This window comes from Crotalus tigris, unplaced genomic scaffold (assembly GCF_016545835.1).
Source record: "Crotalus tigris isolate CLP2741 ecotype Arizona unplaced genomic scaffold, ASM1654583v1 scf7180000024444.201059, whole genome shotgun sequence".
NCBI classification, from domain to species: domain Eukaryota; kingdom Metazoa; phylum Chordata; class Lepidosauria; order Squamata; family Viperidae; genus Crotalus; species Crotalus tigris.
The window spans coordinates 6810-22643 of NW_024100613.1; the positions used below are offsets into that span (position 1 = coordinate 6810).

The window sequence follows — 15834 nt, forward strand, 5'->3', positions numbered from 1 at the left end:
CTTTGCCAAGTCTCCCCGCTCTTCTCTCTTGAACCTGGATCTCCAGCTTCCACAAGGTGGGGCAATGGTGTGTGTGTGTGTGTGTGTGTGTGTGTGTGTGTGTGTGTGTGTGTGTACACACACACACATACACACACACACACACACACACATATAGAGAGATAGAGAGAGAACTTCCTTCTCCCATCCTGGACTGCACTGTGAAGGCTGCAGCAGAGATTGCAAGATGAAAGCTTTGCTATTTACGTTGTTGTTGGTGGCATTCATGTGCGAGGACCCAGGTAGGCTTTGATGCTGGTTGAGGATTTTATTCTTTATTTTTATATATATATAATTTACGGGCTGCCCATCTTACCATAGGGCAACTCTGGGCGGCTTACATTGTAATCTTCGTTAAAACATAAAAAGTTAAAACCAAAGAAAGATGGAGTGGGGTGGAAGTGGGATCTGTTATTACTTAATCAAGCACCTCTGTTGCACGATTCCTCTGCCGGGGCCCCAAGCCAACTGGCAGAGCCCTGTCTTTAGGCCCTTATGAAAAGGGAGGGGTTTGGCCAACCTCACATTGGGGGGCAGGATATTTGAGACGACAGGGGCCACAGCAGAGAAGGCCATCCTCCTGGACCCTGTCAGTAGAAATAGTCGGGCTGATGGGACCCTCAGCACAACTCCTCTGCCAGCACAAGTGGGACGGGCCAATCCCGGGGGGAGGGGGTGAGACTAACCTGGACCTCTGCCACGAAGGGCTTTAATCGCACTAGGAATCTGACTGGTAAGCAGTGGGTCACCCAGAGTGGAAATACAGTGGATCAAACAAAGACTGAGGGATCGGAGCGAAGTGTGGTATTCGAAGCAGTTGTGCCCCATTCTGGCGGTGGGACTTTCTCCCTGTTCTGCTCTGCATAGGGAGGGTCCCTGGGAGCCTTTAGGGGGAAGAGGAGGTCTCCATTTGGAGAGAAGCCCATCGCTGAGACAGTGCTTGGCCCAGCTGTTCTTCTGGGGTAGACTGCCTCTGTAAGTAGAGGTTCCTTTGCGTAGTGAATTCTGCCATGGAAATGCTCTTGGGAGCAAAAGGAAGAATGTTCCATTGTCTTAGCCCTCCCTCTGCCTCCTTCCGGCTTTGCTCACGTTCAGCATTTTTGTTTTTTTTTAAAGTTTTTATTTTTCATTTATCAATTACATAAACAACAAAGAAAAAATTTCACATTTGACAAAATAAAATAAATACACATAGGTGTTGCTTGCCCACCCCCCAAACTGCATCCGCCCTCTCTAACACTCTCCCTTACTTCCCTCCTCTTTCTCACCTCCCCTCACCTCTCTCTCCCCTCCCCCTCTCCTCTCACCGTCCTACTTCCTCCCTAACCTTTCTCCTCCACTCTCATCCCTCTTCGGATACAGTGCCGGGAAAATGCCCAAGCAACATCTCTCTCATAAGTTATCCCATCTATTGTCTTACTTTAATCCTATTGTCTAACCTAACTTTTTCCGTCTCTCTCAATATTTCTTCAGGCTCAGATTTCAAAATAAAAGCTATGTCCTTTACGACCGCTTGTCTCAAATCCTCTTGAATGTTTTCTTTCCTTCCCCTTTTTCTTAAAGCAAACTCCATACTTCTGTATTGTAACATAGTAATTTCATCCTGAATTATTTCCACCTTATTTTCTGTTTTATCAACTCGATCTTCCACTTTTTCAGAACTTTCTACAGCAACCTCAATACGCTGATCCAGACAATCTATATGATCAACAAACTTCTGAAACACAGACACTATATAGTGCTGTTTATCCCACACTTTTTAGTTTATCAAGACATAGGTTGTGTTCTCTTTTGTCAAACACTTCACTGAAATCCAAGTATACTATATCCACAGCATTTCGCTGATCCATTAATTTAGTCACTTTATCAAAAAAAGAAATAAGAAAATGTTTGGCATGATCTGTTTGGAGAAATCCATGTTGGCTTCTGGTTATAACTTAAACGAATTTGAATAGTGTATTGGGGATATACAGCAGCTCAAACTATATACAGTTATTTTAAAGAAGGAAAAAATAATTGTTGGGCTGCTTAGTAATCAAAGTAATTTTATTGATTTGTTTGTTTACTATGAAGTTTATTTTCTGCCCGTCTCGTATCCTGTGTCTCTGGGAAGATTTAGAAGCAGGCAGGTTATATTTCTATTGATGATAAATTATAAGTAAGTTGTCATTCTTGGCAAAGACTACCAAATACCTTGAAAGTCAAATTATCTGAGATGGGCATCTAAGTCAGACCTGCACCCGTTGGAGAAGGAAGAGGGTTTTGCATAAGTAAGATGGGTTACAAAAAACCCTTCAGCCTTCTACTATTCCGCAATTGAACTTTCAAAAAAGGAAAATGGACATGTCATACCAAACACATCCACTACGCTTGAATGTAAATGCACAAATTTATTCAGTTGCCAAGCTACAGGGAGAGCAGAACAAGTCTTGTAGACCAGGAGAAAAAGGAGAGAGGATGAGGTGTCCAAAGAAGCCGAGGGGGTGCATTATGAACCGTAAAGGCCACAAGCTTAAATCTGCCAGGATGGTCCATGATGGATGACAGCAAAACCCCAAACAACATTTTAATCATTGCAAAAGTCAGAGGTGCAACACTGAATCTTCAGCAACTCGTCTTCTAGAACGCACAATGGAGCACATCCTTTAGACTGGGGCCCTCCTGGAAAAGAAACATAAAGCAAAACATTTACAGTGCCAAAGAATTGATGTGCGGCTATTTCTGAACAAAACGGTAAAGCAACACTGGATGCACAGTCATGCATTCCCACACCCCAAACTGGGGTGCTTGTGGGATGGACTGGGCTGCCCTTTCTGAAACCCCTCCCCTTTTCCTGGCATCCCTTAATACAGTGATGGCGAACCTTTTAGAGACCGAGTGCCCAAACTGCAACCCAAAACCCACTTATGCATTGTCGGGTGCCTGGTGGGCGTGGCCCATTGGGTGGGTGTGGCACACTGAGTGGGTGTGGCCCATTGGGTGGGTGTGGCTGCAGTGGTAATGGCAGACTGGGTGGGGCTAAAAAGTTCAATCAATCAATTCCAACTTTGCAAGATTTTTTTTCCCCACAGGAAGTTGAAATTGATCGATTGATTGAACCTTTTTTTTTTCGCACACAGCGGCAGAAGCCTAAAGCGACATGGTTTTATAAAACCTAGCTGAAGGCTTAGGACTGGGGTGATGGCACACATGCCCACAGAGAGGGCTCTGAGTGCCGCCTCTGGCACCCGTGCCATAGGTTCGCCACCACTGCCTTAATATGTCAGGCCATGACCTCAGGGGAATCTAGACAGGGCACAGACGGGTCCTAGGTGATCTGGAATCCTCAGCTGCATTTGGGAGTTCTAGTTCCCATACAAGAAGAAAAACTGTCAGAAAGGATAGGAACTTTGCTTACCAAGAACAGGCTGCAGAATATAACAGAATCTATCTGTTTGCGAACATCTTTTTTTTCTATCAAACATAAATGGGTCAGACTCGTAACATTTCAGACTCTTTACTAGATGAAAAAAATAAAACAGAGAAATCTTACTTTAGTATTTATCTCTTTTATCTTGTCTTATTATGTATTGAATAATAGACTTTTGACTCATAAGGTTGGCTGCGAAAATTTCACCAGAAAGATAATAAAATGGTCATTTAGGTGACTCTGGGCCACTCTTTCTCTCCCCCGACCCACTTCACTTGGTCTTTGTTCAGGGAAAGCAGAGAGAGAACGAATATTAGCTTTGTTCAGCACCCGGGCTTGATTATAAAAACAACGAAGGTGAGCTTTAAAAAGACATCGTTTCCTAAAAAGGCTCCTGCCATTTTGGGAACATCTTGCCCCCCCCCTTTGAGGCTGGCCCCCAACCCTCCTATCTTTTCGTAAGGGCCTAAAGATGGGGCTCCACCAGTCAGCTAAGGGCCCCGGTGGAGGAATCACACAATGGAGGTGGTTGATTAAATAATAACAGATCCCATACTTCCACCCCACCCCTCCCCATCTTTCTTTGGTTTTAAGGGTGGGTTTGAACTTTTTATGTTTTACCTTAGATGCTAATTGTAAGCCAGCCAGAGTTACCCTATGGTTAGAAGGGCAGACAATAAAATTTATAAATATATAAATACATACTAAAATCCTCAACCGAGATCAAAGGTTCATGAGCCTACCTGCGTCCCTGCACACAAATGCCACCAACAACAACGCAAACAGCAAAGCTTTCATCTTGCAATCTCTTCTGCAGTCTTCACAATGCAGTCCAGGATGGGAGAATGAAGTTCTGTATATATGCCACTGCCCCACCTTGTGGGGGCTGGAGCTCCAGGTTCAAGAGGGAAGAGAGGGGGAACTTGGGAAAGAAGGGAGGGGTAGGGGTGATCTCACCTTTCCCACTACCCAAAGGGAAATCGGTTTGATAAGCTAAGGTTCATGGCCAAGATGTTCAGTAGATAGCAGGCAGGAGAACACTCTGCTTCAATTGTTGGGTTCTGGGTGTTCTTTCCATGCTTGAGGTGCCCCTCCAGATCAGGAAACATTTTCCATGCACGAGAGAGTGAGGTTTTCCTTCCATTTCATGCTCAGATATTTTTATGTCACCTACTTAAAAAAGGATCTGCAGGGAGAAGGCAGACATGATTAGAGAGAACCTGATGGTTGATTGGTGCATTCTCTTAGACCTCCACAGGAGAATTATTTTGTTCATCTACAACTTTGATCAGTTTTTGTGCTATTCCCTCCTCTGGGTGGTTAATGAAGATATTGAAGAGTACTGGGCCTAGAACATAAGCTTGTAGGACCCCATTGCTTCTTTCTCTCCATGTGGTTGTAGTTCCATTGAGGACTACACATTGAGTATGATTTCTCAGCCAGTTACAAACCCATCTGGTGATGGTGCTGTTTATCGCACCCTTTCCAAGCTTACCAAGAAGTAGGTTGTGTTCTCTTTTGTCAAACACCTTACTGAAATCCAAATATACTATAACCACAACCTCTTGCTGCTCCACTAATTTAATCACTTTATCAAAAAACGAAATACGAAAATGTTTGGCATGATCAGTTTTGGAAAAAGAAACAGCAGTAACGAAAGGTCTTAAGAAATGTCTCTGTACTAACCAAAGTTGGTAAACCATCTGTGCTTTGAAGCCACTGCATGGTTGGTGACGGAGTTCCCCAGATTGATGCCTCTGGGGGACATAGCTTTGCTTTCTCTGGGAGGGGGATCTGAGACAACAGGGAGTTCATGGTTTCAATGACAGTCATGGAGCTATCCCAGGTTATCTGGAGCCTGATTCTAGATCCTGGCCAAACTGCACCTTTGGTGTTCCTATAGGAACCGTGGGGAGGAACTGAGTACAAAGTGGGACCAGATAGGACACAATGGGCAGCTGTGCCTGTAGAGGAGAGTTGCTTCTCCAGCATCAGAAGCCACTCCCTGCTCCACCCACTGGTGCCTTGTCCAATGGGAAGGCAGAGGCCCACTTCTCGGCACAGGGATTGGATTTTGGGATGCCTGGATAATTGTCCCACACTGCTTCAGCGGACAGAGGAAGCACTGAAATGCACATATATGTCTGTTTTTAGGGCAGTGCATATTACATCACTGCTCCACCAGCTGCTTTGGTGGCCAGTTTGCTTCCTGGTCCAGTTCCAGGTGTTCGTTCTATCCTTTGAAGCCCAGGATGGAGATGGACTAAGCTATCCATAGGACTCCATCCAGTTACTGTATAGCATCTGACCCATTAGAAGTTTAGTAAGTGATCAAATCTGGAACTGGAATACCCAGAGAGGGGATTATGCTGAGCCCAGTCAGGGATAGGAAAGGATTGGAGCAGGAGTCCAACTTCCAGGTCTTCCTCCAAACCATGCTAGCTCTAAAAGAAACTTATGTACTTATGTCCCATCTGAGATGGGCGTCTAAGGCAGACCTGCACCCATTGGAGAAGGAAGAGGACTCAGGGGTTTTGCCCGTGGCACATATAAATCTCTTTTTTCATTTCAATCCTTCCCTCTCCATTGGTCATGTTGATGGATCAAGCTTCTCCCAAGTCCGTGTTTAGCAGAGCTCCTGATAGCGGGATTCTCCCTCTGTTTCAATCTCTTGGATCTCTTTAAGGAATGACACACAATGCCACTCATCTTCAATGCATTTTCATGTCATTTGTCACAGAAGAGGGCAAAGACAATGGAACATTCTTCCTTTCGCTCCCAAGAGTATTTCCATGGCAGAATTCACTACGCAAAGGACCCCTACTTTCAGAGGCAGTCTACCCCAGAATATCAGCTGGGCCAAGCGCTGTCTCAGCTACAGACCTCTCCAAATGGAGACCTCCTCGTTCCCCCTAAAGGCTCCCAGGGACCCTCCCTATGGAGAGCAGAACAGGGAGAAAGTCCCACCGCCAGAATGGGGCACAACTGCTTTGAATACCAATCTTTCCTCTGTCCCCTCAGTCTGTCTTTGATCATCGCCCAAAATCAAAGTTTGATGAGCCTACCGGGGTCCTCACACATGAATGCCAACTACAACAATGCAACTAGCAAAGCTTTCATCTTGCAATTTCTTCTGCAGCCTTCACAGTGCAGTCCGGGATGGGAGAATAAAGTTCTGTATATATATGCCACTGCCCCACCTTGTGGGGGCTGGAGATCCAGGTTCAAGAGAGAAGAGCAGGGAGACTTCAGAAAGAAGGGAGGGGTGGGGGGTGATTTCATGTTCCCCGCTACACAAAGGGAAATTGGTTTCATAAGCTGAGATTTATGGCCAAGATGTTCAGTACAAAGCAGGCAAGAGAACACCCTGCTTAAATGGTTCCGTTCTGGGTGTTCTTTCTATGCTTGAAGTATCCCTGCAAAGGTTTCCTGATCAGGCCAGGTAACACTGTCCATGCATGAGAGCGTGAGGTTTTCCTTCCAGACTATGCTTGGATCATTCTATGTCACCTGCTTAAAAAAGGCATCTGTAGGAAAACAGCCATGATCAGAGAGAAGAATCAGTTTGGGAACAGGAACAGGATCTGGAGCAGAAACTGATGTTGCTGCAGGGTCAGGAACAGGAACTGCTGGAGGAAGATGTTTCATCGCTGGATGATCCCACAATGAAGGGACCCATTTGATAAATTGGAGGTGCTTCTTCGTGGCTTCTGAGGAGCCACCTGGGAAGTGGGGAGCCAGTAGCTTAAAGAGCTCCTTCTTTAGCATTGCCGTCTTCCAGAGATGCTTGATGGCTCATTCATTCAGCAGGTCAGAGTCAAAAGAGCACTTGGGAAACAAGATGAGCATCTCGCAACTCTGAAGTTTGAGGATCTGTTAGGAAAGTCCCTATGCCTTCTTTTTGTCACTTTGCTCACAACTCCTGAATTCAACATTTTCCTTCATATACCTTCACTAGGAGGGTGCTAGCTCTTCACTAGATAAGAATATATTGATAACACTTCTCTGTTCTTCCCAGTTGTGCCTCTCAGCACACCAACGATTGCAATAAGGAAACATTTTCCTCTGCGTATTTTTAATGTAGACCTGCTGGCTCTTCATTAGATAAGATCAATTGAAACGGAAATAATCTTTGTTTATGTACCAGCCAAAGTACAATGTGAAATAATTCCATTTAACCAATAAAATTATGCCACCTTTCTGCTTTTCTAAATATGCCTGTTGCACATCAGCAATAATGACAGCAAGGAAGGGTAAAAGCAAAGAGTATAGAGGCAGCTCTAGCCACTCTGAAACTAAAGTAAACAAACTCGGGAATTAAACAAAGCAGCAGAAGGCAAAACAAGAAACAATGGATGGAAACTAATCAGGGAGAGAAGCAACCATGAATTAAGGAGAAACTTCTTAAAAATGAGGACAATTAACCAGAGGAACAACCTGCTTCCAGAAGTTGTGAATGCTCCATCACTGGAGGTTTTTATGAAAAGACTGGATAGTCACCTCTCTGAAATGGTCTAGGACAGGGGTGTCGAAGTGCCGGCCAATGGGCTGGATGCGTCACGTGGAAGCCGTGCCCACCCCATTGCTGGCAATAGCAAAACTGTCCCAATATGTTGCGTGACGTCATGTGACATCGTGAGTTTGACATGTCTAGTCTAGGGTCCCCTGCTTGAACAGGGGGTTGGAAAAGAAGACCTCCAAATTCCCTTCCAGATCTCTTCTCTATTCTAGAACTTCACAGGATCTTGATTCTATCCCTCTGTTAATGCAATCTAGGATTGCATTGGCTTTTTTGGCTGGTGCCACACGCCGTTGGTTCATATTTAAGTGATTGTCCACTAGGGATCCAAGATCCCTTTCACAGTTACTAGAATTAAGAAAAGTTTCACCTAGTCTGTACCTATTTAGTTGCAGGGTGGGCTTTGCCCAGGTGTAAAACCTTATTTTTATCTATGTTGCATTTCATTTTGTTAGGTAGAGCCCTGTGTTCAAGTCTGTCAAGATCTTTTTGGATCCTGAGCTTGTCTTCTGGAGTGTTGGTATTTCTGCACATTGAATAGTCAATATATTTGATTGGTTTCCATACTATTTCCTCATCTAGATTGTTAATGAAGATATTGAAGAGAACTGGGCCTTGCAATACCCCATTGCTTACTTCCCTCCATTTGGATGTAGTTCCGTTGAGGACTACACATTGAGTACGATTAATCAACCAGTTACAAACCCATCTAGTGATGGTGCTGTCCATCTCACTTTTTTTTAGCTTACCAAGAAGTAGGTTGTGTTTTCTTTTGTCTAATGCTTTGCTGAAATCCAAGTACATTATGTCCACAGAATTTCAATAATCCATAATTTAGTCACTTTATCAAAAAGCCAAATAACAAAATTTGTTTTCGACAAAGTCATGTTGGCTTCTGGTTACAACTTAAACTAATTTGAAATGTCTATTGGGAATATTCAGCAGGTCAAACTATATATAATTATGTCAACCAAGGGGGGGGGGAAACACTTTTTGGGCAGCTTTAGTAATTAAAGTAATTTTATTGTTTGGTTTGTTTATTATTAAACTATTTGTTGTCCTCATATCCAATATCTCTGGGCAGATTTACAGGCAGGCAGGATGTATTTCTATGCACAATAAATACAGACTACGTTAAAATACAGTTCAATTTCCACTGGTGCTCCTACTCTGCCCACTTGTCCTACGCAATTTTGCCAAGGGACATTTGTCCTGGCCAATTCACAGTCCAGGACAACTAGCTATGCATCCTGGCAGCCAATCTGCATACTGAATGGAGAAGCGCTGTCTTCCCATTGGACTTGGTGGTACCAGGTGGGCGGCCATAATGGGAGAAGCACATTGCCTCTCCAGCATCGGAGGCCACTTTCTGCTCCACCCTGTAGTGTCAAGTCCAATGGGAAGGCAGAGGCTCACCCTTCGGCACATAGATTGGATGCCGAGACAGCTGGATAATTGTCAGTGGCTAGAGAAAGCCGTGACATGAACAGATATGTCTGCTTTTAGGGCAGTGCATATTACACCATTGCTCCACCAGCTGCGTTGGTTGCCAGCTTGCTTTCTGGTCCATTTGCAGGTGTTGGTTGTAACTGTGAAGCCCAGCAGGATGATGGACTAAGCTAAGGTGGGACTCTCTCCCCCCAGTTACTGCACAGCATTCCACAACATTAGAAGTTTAGTAAGTGACCAAATATGGAACTGGAATGCATGGATCAGGGATTACGCTGAGCCCAGTCAGGGATAGGAAAGGATTGGAGCAGGACTCCAAGTTCCAGGTTTTCCTCTGAACCATGCTGCTTCTAAAGGAAACTTATGCACTTATGTCCCATCTGTGATGAGCATCTAAGGCAGACCTGCACCCATTGGAGAAGGAAGAGGACTCAGGGGTTTTGCCCGTGGCACATATAAACTGCCTGACCTGAGAGGGTGAACCAGTTGGAAAAGTGCCAGCTTAGAAATCTGTTTTCATTTCAGTTCTTCCCTCTTCTTTGGCCATGGTGATGGGTCAAGGGTCTCTCAAGGCCATATTTAGCAGAGCTGGTGATGGAGGGATTCCCCTTCTGTTTTAATCTCCTGGATCTCTTTAAGGAAGCACATGGAATGACACTCATCTTCAATGTGTTTTCCTATCATTCGTCACAGAAAAGCCCGCATGCTCATCACTCTTTCCCAGTTAAGGAAAATACTAATTAAAAATGGATTGTTGTTGTTGTTGTTAATTGTGAAGTTGTGTCCGACCCATCACAACCTCCTCCAGGTCTTCCTGTCTTCTACCCTCTTCTGGAGTCCATTGAAGCTTACGCCTCCTGCTTCAGGGACTCCATCCAGCCACCTCCTTCTCTTTCGTCCCCTTCTTCTCTTGCCCTCCATCTTTCTCAGCATCAGGCTCTTCTCCAGTGAGTCCTTCCTTCTCATTAGGTGGCCAAAGGACTTGAGTTTCCACTTCAGGATCTGGCCTTCTAAAGAGCAGTTGGGGTTGATCTCTTCTAGGACTGACCGGTTTGAACGCCTTGCAGTCCAAGGGACTCGCAGGAGTCTTCTCCAGCACCATAGTTCAAAAGCCTCAATTCTTTGGCGCTCTTTGGATTATATATATATATATATATATAAACTTTCAGCCTTCTACTATTCCACAATTTAACTTTCCCAAAAGGAAAATGGACACATCATAGCAAACACACCCAGTACGCTTGGATTTAAATGCAGAAATTTATTCCGTTGCCAAACTAGAGAAAGAGCAGAACAAAGCATGTAGGCCAGGAGAAAAGGGAGAGAGGGCGAAGTGTCCAGAGAAGCTGAGGGGTTGAATTATGGACCGTAAAGGCCACAAACCTAAATCTGCAAAGGATGGTCCATGATGGATGACAGCAAAACTCAACAAAGCTCATTTTAAAATCAGAAGGATAATTTTATTCATTGCAAAAGTTAGTTGTGCAACATTTAGCCTCCAGCCCATTGTCCCCTTGAGATCATGTGGGGGCACATCTTCTGCGAACAGCCTGTCCTGGAAAGGAAACATAAAGCAAAACATTTACAGTGCCAATAATTGATTTGTGATTGTTTCTGAACCAAACACTAAACCCACACTGGACGCACAATCAGTCATTCCCACACAGCACGAAGGCGGACCTCCTTCCTCCTCTACTGACTACTCGGGAGTAAAATAGGAAGCAGGCATTCTGGAGAAGTTCCACCTCCCTTGGATATTTCTTGGCTTAATCTGCAAGGACCAAGCTTTGTCACGTCCATAGGAATCCCTCAGCTCTCCCAGGCTTTTCCTCTCCCCCCTTTCTATAAAGAATGTGTCCCTCCCAAACATGAGTGAACCTGGGATGGATGGGGTCCCCATTCTGAGCCCCCCCTTTCCTGGTATCCCTTAGGCTGTCAGGCCAGGACCTCAGGGGAACCTAGACAGGGCACAGACAGGTCCTAGGTGATCTGGAATCCTCAGCTGCATTTGGGAGTTCTAGTTTCCATACGAGAAGAAAACCTGTCAGAAAGGAGAGGAACTTTGCTTACCCACTCCGTTGTCCAGAGTATAACAGACAGGTTGGTCTTCCAAACATATTTCCTCTTTGCAAGCACCATAACATCGAAGACACTACAGACCCGCAACTGGATGAAAGAAATATAAGAGAGGATTCTCTCTTAGATATTTCTTTGATCTTGGCTTATGTGTTAGACAATAGATTATTGAAGAATGAGGTCGGCTGCGAAAATTTTATTAGAAAGATAATCAAATGGTCTGCAAACCAGTCCCATCTTAGCCAAGAAAGTCATCTGGGTGACTCTGGGCCAGTCACTCTTTCTTAGCCCAACCCAATTCACTGGGTGGTTGTTCAGGGGAAAATGGTATTTGATGAAGAAAAGAGTATTAGGATTGTTTACCACCCTGAGCTAACAATAAGAACAGACCGAACAGAACAGAACAGAACAAACAGAATAGAATAGAATAGAATATATGGAATGAAATAGAATAGAATAGAATAGAATAGAATAGAATAGAATAGAATAGAATAGAATAGAATAGAATAGAATAGAATAGAATAGAATAGAATATATGGAATGAAATAGAATAGAAATAGAATAGAATAGAACAGAACAGAACAGAACAGAATAGAATAGAATAGAATAGAAAATATGAAATAGAATAGAATAGAATAGAATAGAATAGAATAGAATAGAATAGAATAGAATAGAATAGAATAGAATAGAATAATAACTTTATTGTCACTTTGAATGTACACAAATCGGCATATATTAAAATGAAATTTTGTTCCATTTAGCTCTCAAATGTCACCACGTCTGATATACGCTACATAAATATGACATAAAAATAATAAAGGTGAGATTGAAAAAAAATAACTTTTCTGAAAGAGGCCATAAAAGGTGAGCAGGCAAGAATTTGAGAGGTTGGTTTCTGTTTGGAAGTTAAGCAGGGTTGGGGCTGGTTAATCCTAGCAGGGGAGACCCCCAAGGCTGCAGGATGAATTGAGAAGTCTCAGAAATTACAGCAATGTCAACCAATCTCAGGTTGATGCCAAGGAAAATCCATGCTTGATGTGAAGGAGGCATCTCCAATCTCCTTTGGTTGCACCATCGAAAACGCTGAATGTGAGCAAAGCCGGAGGGAGGCAGAGGGAGGGCAAAGACAATGGAACATTCTTCCTTCCGCTCCCAAGAGTATTTCCATGGCAGAATTCACTACGCAAAGGAACCTCTACTTTCGGAGGCAGTCTACCCCAGAATAACAGCTGGGCCAACTGCTATCTCAACTACTTTCTCCTAAAAGCTCCCATGGACCTTCCCTATGCAGAGCAGAACAGGTAGTAAGTACCATCCTGGCAGCCAATCTGCATACTGAAGGGAGAGCCGCTGCCTTCCCATTGGACTCGGCAGTGCTGGGTGGGGCAGGCAGCAGTGCACTGGAGGCACAGCGCTTCCACCGCCACCACTGCAAATTGCATCCTGCCTGGCCCGGCTCTTCATCCATATCCCCTGGGATGATCCGGTGTTGTTGGAAGGACATGGATACAGAGCAGGGTCAGGCAGGATGCAATGGGTAGCCATAATGGGAGAAGCACATTGCCTCCCCAGCATCGGAGGCCAGTTCCTGCTCCACCCTGTAGTGCCAAGTCCAATGGGAAGGCAGAGGCTCACCCTTCGGCACATAGATTGGATGCCAGGACGCCTGGATAATTGTCAGTGGGTAGAGAAAGCCATGACCTGAACAATATGTCTGTTTTTAGCGCAGTGCATATTACACCACTGCTCCACCAGCTGCGTAGGTTGCCAGCTTGCTTCTTGGTCCAGTTCCAGGTGTTGGTTGTAACCTTTGAAGCCCATCAGGGAGATGGACTAAGCTACGGTGGGAAACTCTCAGCCGAGTTACTGTACATCCTCCCACCCCATTAGAAGTTTAGTAAGTGATTGGTCACCACGATGCAAAAAAGATGTTGAGACTCTAGAAAGAGTACAGAGAAGAGCAACAAATATGATTAGGGGACTGGAGGCTAAAACATATAAGGAATGGTTGCTAGAATTGGGTATGTCTAGTTTAACGAAGAGAAGGACAAGGGGGGACATGATAGCAGTATTCCAATATCTCAGGGGCTGCCATAAAGAAGAGGGAATTAAGCTATTTTCCAAAGCACCTGAAGGCAGGACAAGAAGCAACGGGTGGAAACTAATCAAGGAGAGAAGCAACCTAGAACTAAGGAGAAACTTCCTGACAGTGAGAACAATTAATCAGTGGAACAGCTTGCCTCCAGAAGCAGTAAATGCTCCAACACTGGAAGTTTTTAAGAAGAGACTGGACAGCCACTTGTCCGAAATGGTGTAGGGTTTCCTGCCCGAGCAGGGGGTTGGACTAGATAACCTCCAAGGTCCCTTCCAACTTTACTAATATGAATATGAATATGATCAAATCTGGAACTGGAATACACGGAGAGGGGATTGTGCTGAGCTCTGTCAGGGATAGGAAAGGATTGGAGCAGGAGTCCAAGTTCCAGGTCTTCCTCCAAACCGCACTGCTTCTAAAGGAAACGTATGCACTTATGCACCATTTGAGATGAGCAGCTAAGGCAGAACTGCACCCATTGGATACCGAACACAGCTGGGACAGCCACTCTCAAGTACGGGATCCTCTCCAAATGGAGACCTCCTCTTTCCCCCTAAAGGATCCCACGGACCCTCCCTATGCAGAGCAGAACAGGGAGAAAGTCCCACCGCCAGAATGGGGCACAACTGCTTCGAATACCACACTTCGCTCCGATCCCTCAGTCTTCGTTTGATCCACTGTATTTCCACTCTAGGTGACCCGTTTCTCACCAGTCTTCTTCTGGGTGCACGTCAAGGTTTTGGGGGTCCCCTTTAAAGCTCTTCATGGCAGAGGTCCAGGTTAGTCTCACCCCCCAGGAATTAGCCCATCCCACTTGTGATGGCAGAGGAGGTGTGCTGAGGGTCCCATCAGCTCGACTATTCTGGCTGGTGGAGTCCAGGAGGAGGGACTTGTCTGCTGTGGCTCCTGCCCTCTGGAACATCCTGCCCCCCAATGTGAGGTGGACCCCAACCCTCCTGTCTTTTTGTAAGGACCCAAAGACGGGGCTCTGTCAGTCAGCTTGGGGGCCCAGCTGAGGAATCGTGCAAGAGAGGTGCTTGATGGAGTAATAACAGATCCCACGTCTACCCCACTCCATCCGCGCCCTCCCCACCTTTCTTTGGTTTTAACTTTTTATGTTTTAACTAAGATTATAATGTAAGCCGCCCAGAGTTACCCTATGGTAAGATGGGCAGCCAGTAAATTTTATATATATAAAAATAAAGAATAAAATCCTCAACCAGCATCAAAGCCTACCTGGGTCCTTGCACATGAATGCCACCAACAACAAGGCAAATAGCAAAGCTTTCATCTTGCAATCTCTTCTGCAACCTTCAAAGTGCAGTCAGGATGGGAGAACCTTTTTGGGGGGCTGGAGATCCAGGTTCAAGAGCAGGGAGACTTGGAGAAGAAGGGAGGGGTAGGGGGTGTGACCTCATTTTCCCCACTACCAACAGGGAAACTGGATTCACTCCAGATGCAGAACCAACCAACCCTGTCTTAAAGGAAGCAGCTACCATTCCATTTTCAAAAGTTGGGCTTCTGGACAATGGCTATCTCTTCCTGAATTCATAGAAGGTAGCACAATCTGTGCAGGGCGCAAAATTAAACCAAGCCAAAATATCATATTTGCTCCCTGCAAGAGGAGAAGTGAACTGAGCTGATTGCTGATGATGCTTGAATGATTTACGTTTTTAAGATTCAATCCCAAACATGCTGTCTAGGTATGTTTGGGGACTGTAAGCTTTCTTCACTTGGTTTGATAAGCTGAGGTTTATGGCCAAGATGTTCAGTAGATAGCAGGCAACAGAACACTCTGCATAAATGGTTGCATTCTGGGTGTTCTTTCCATGCTTGAGGTGTCTCTGCAGAGGTTTCCTGATCAGGCCAGGTAACATAGTCCATGCACGAGAGAGTGAGGTTTTCCTTCCATCCCACGCTCAGATAATTTTATGTCAACTGCTAAAAAAACGGTCTGCAGGAAAACAGCCACGATCAGAGAGAACCTGATAGTTCAACCCTGAGCTACACATCGGAGTGTTGAAGTCTTGTGCTGGAGGGAAGCAGAAAGACAGGAACTGGATGAATTCTAAGATGCCAGAGAAGTTCAACATTGCAACAACACGTGAGATGCTCACACACAACTGGAAAAGCTTTGCCTTGAACCTATAGCATGAGGTTCTCTTTTAAGCTTGGTTGAGCTTGGAGGGACACCACGTCTGGCTATTAAAGCATAAAGTCCTTCCATAGAATTCTGTCCCAAATCAT

At 44.9% G+C, this 15834-nt stretch overlaps 2 long non-coding RNA genes across 2 annotated transcripts; both read right to left on the reverse strand.

The window, feature by feature from the left end:
• Positions 1-1596: 1596 nt before the first annotated feature.
• LOC120302984 lies at positions 1597-4361 on the reverse strand. Its single transcript, XR_005555299.1, has 3 exons — positions 4192-4361; positions 3437-3538; positions 1597-2700 (listed from the first exon to the last, which is right to left on the reverse strand). It is a non-coding gene; the product is annotated as an uncharacterized LOC120302984 (long non-coding RNA).
• Positions 4362-10529: 6168 nt separating this feature from the next.
• Positions 10530-15354, reverse strand: LOC120302988. Its single transcript, XR_005555301.1, has 3 exons — positions 14824-15354; positions 11487-11582; positions 10530-10971 (listed from the first exon to the last, which is right to left on the reverse strand). It is a non-coding gene; the product is annotated as an uncharacterized LOC120302988 (long non-coding RNA).
• Positions 15355-15834: the final 480 nt, after the last annotated feature.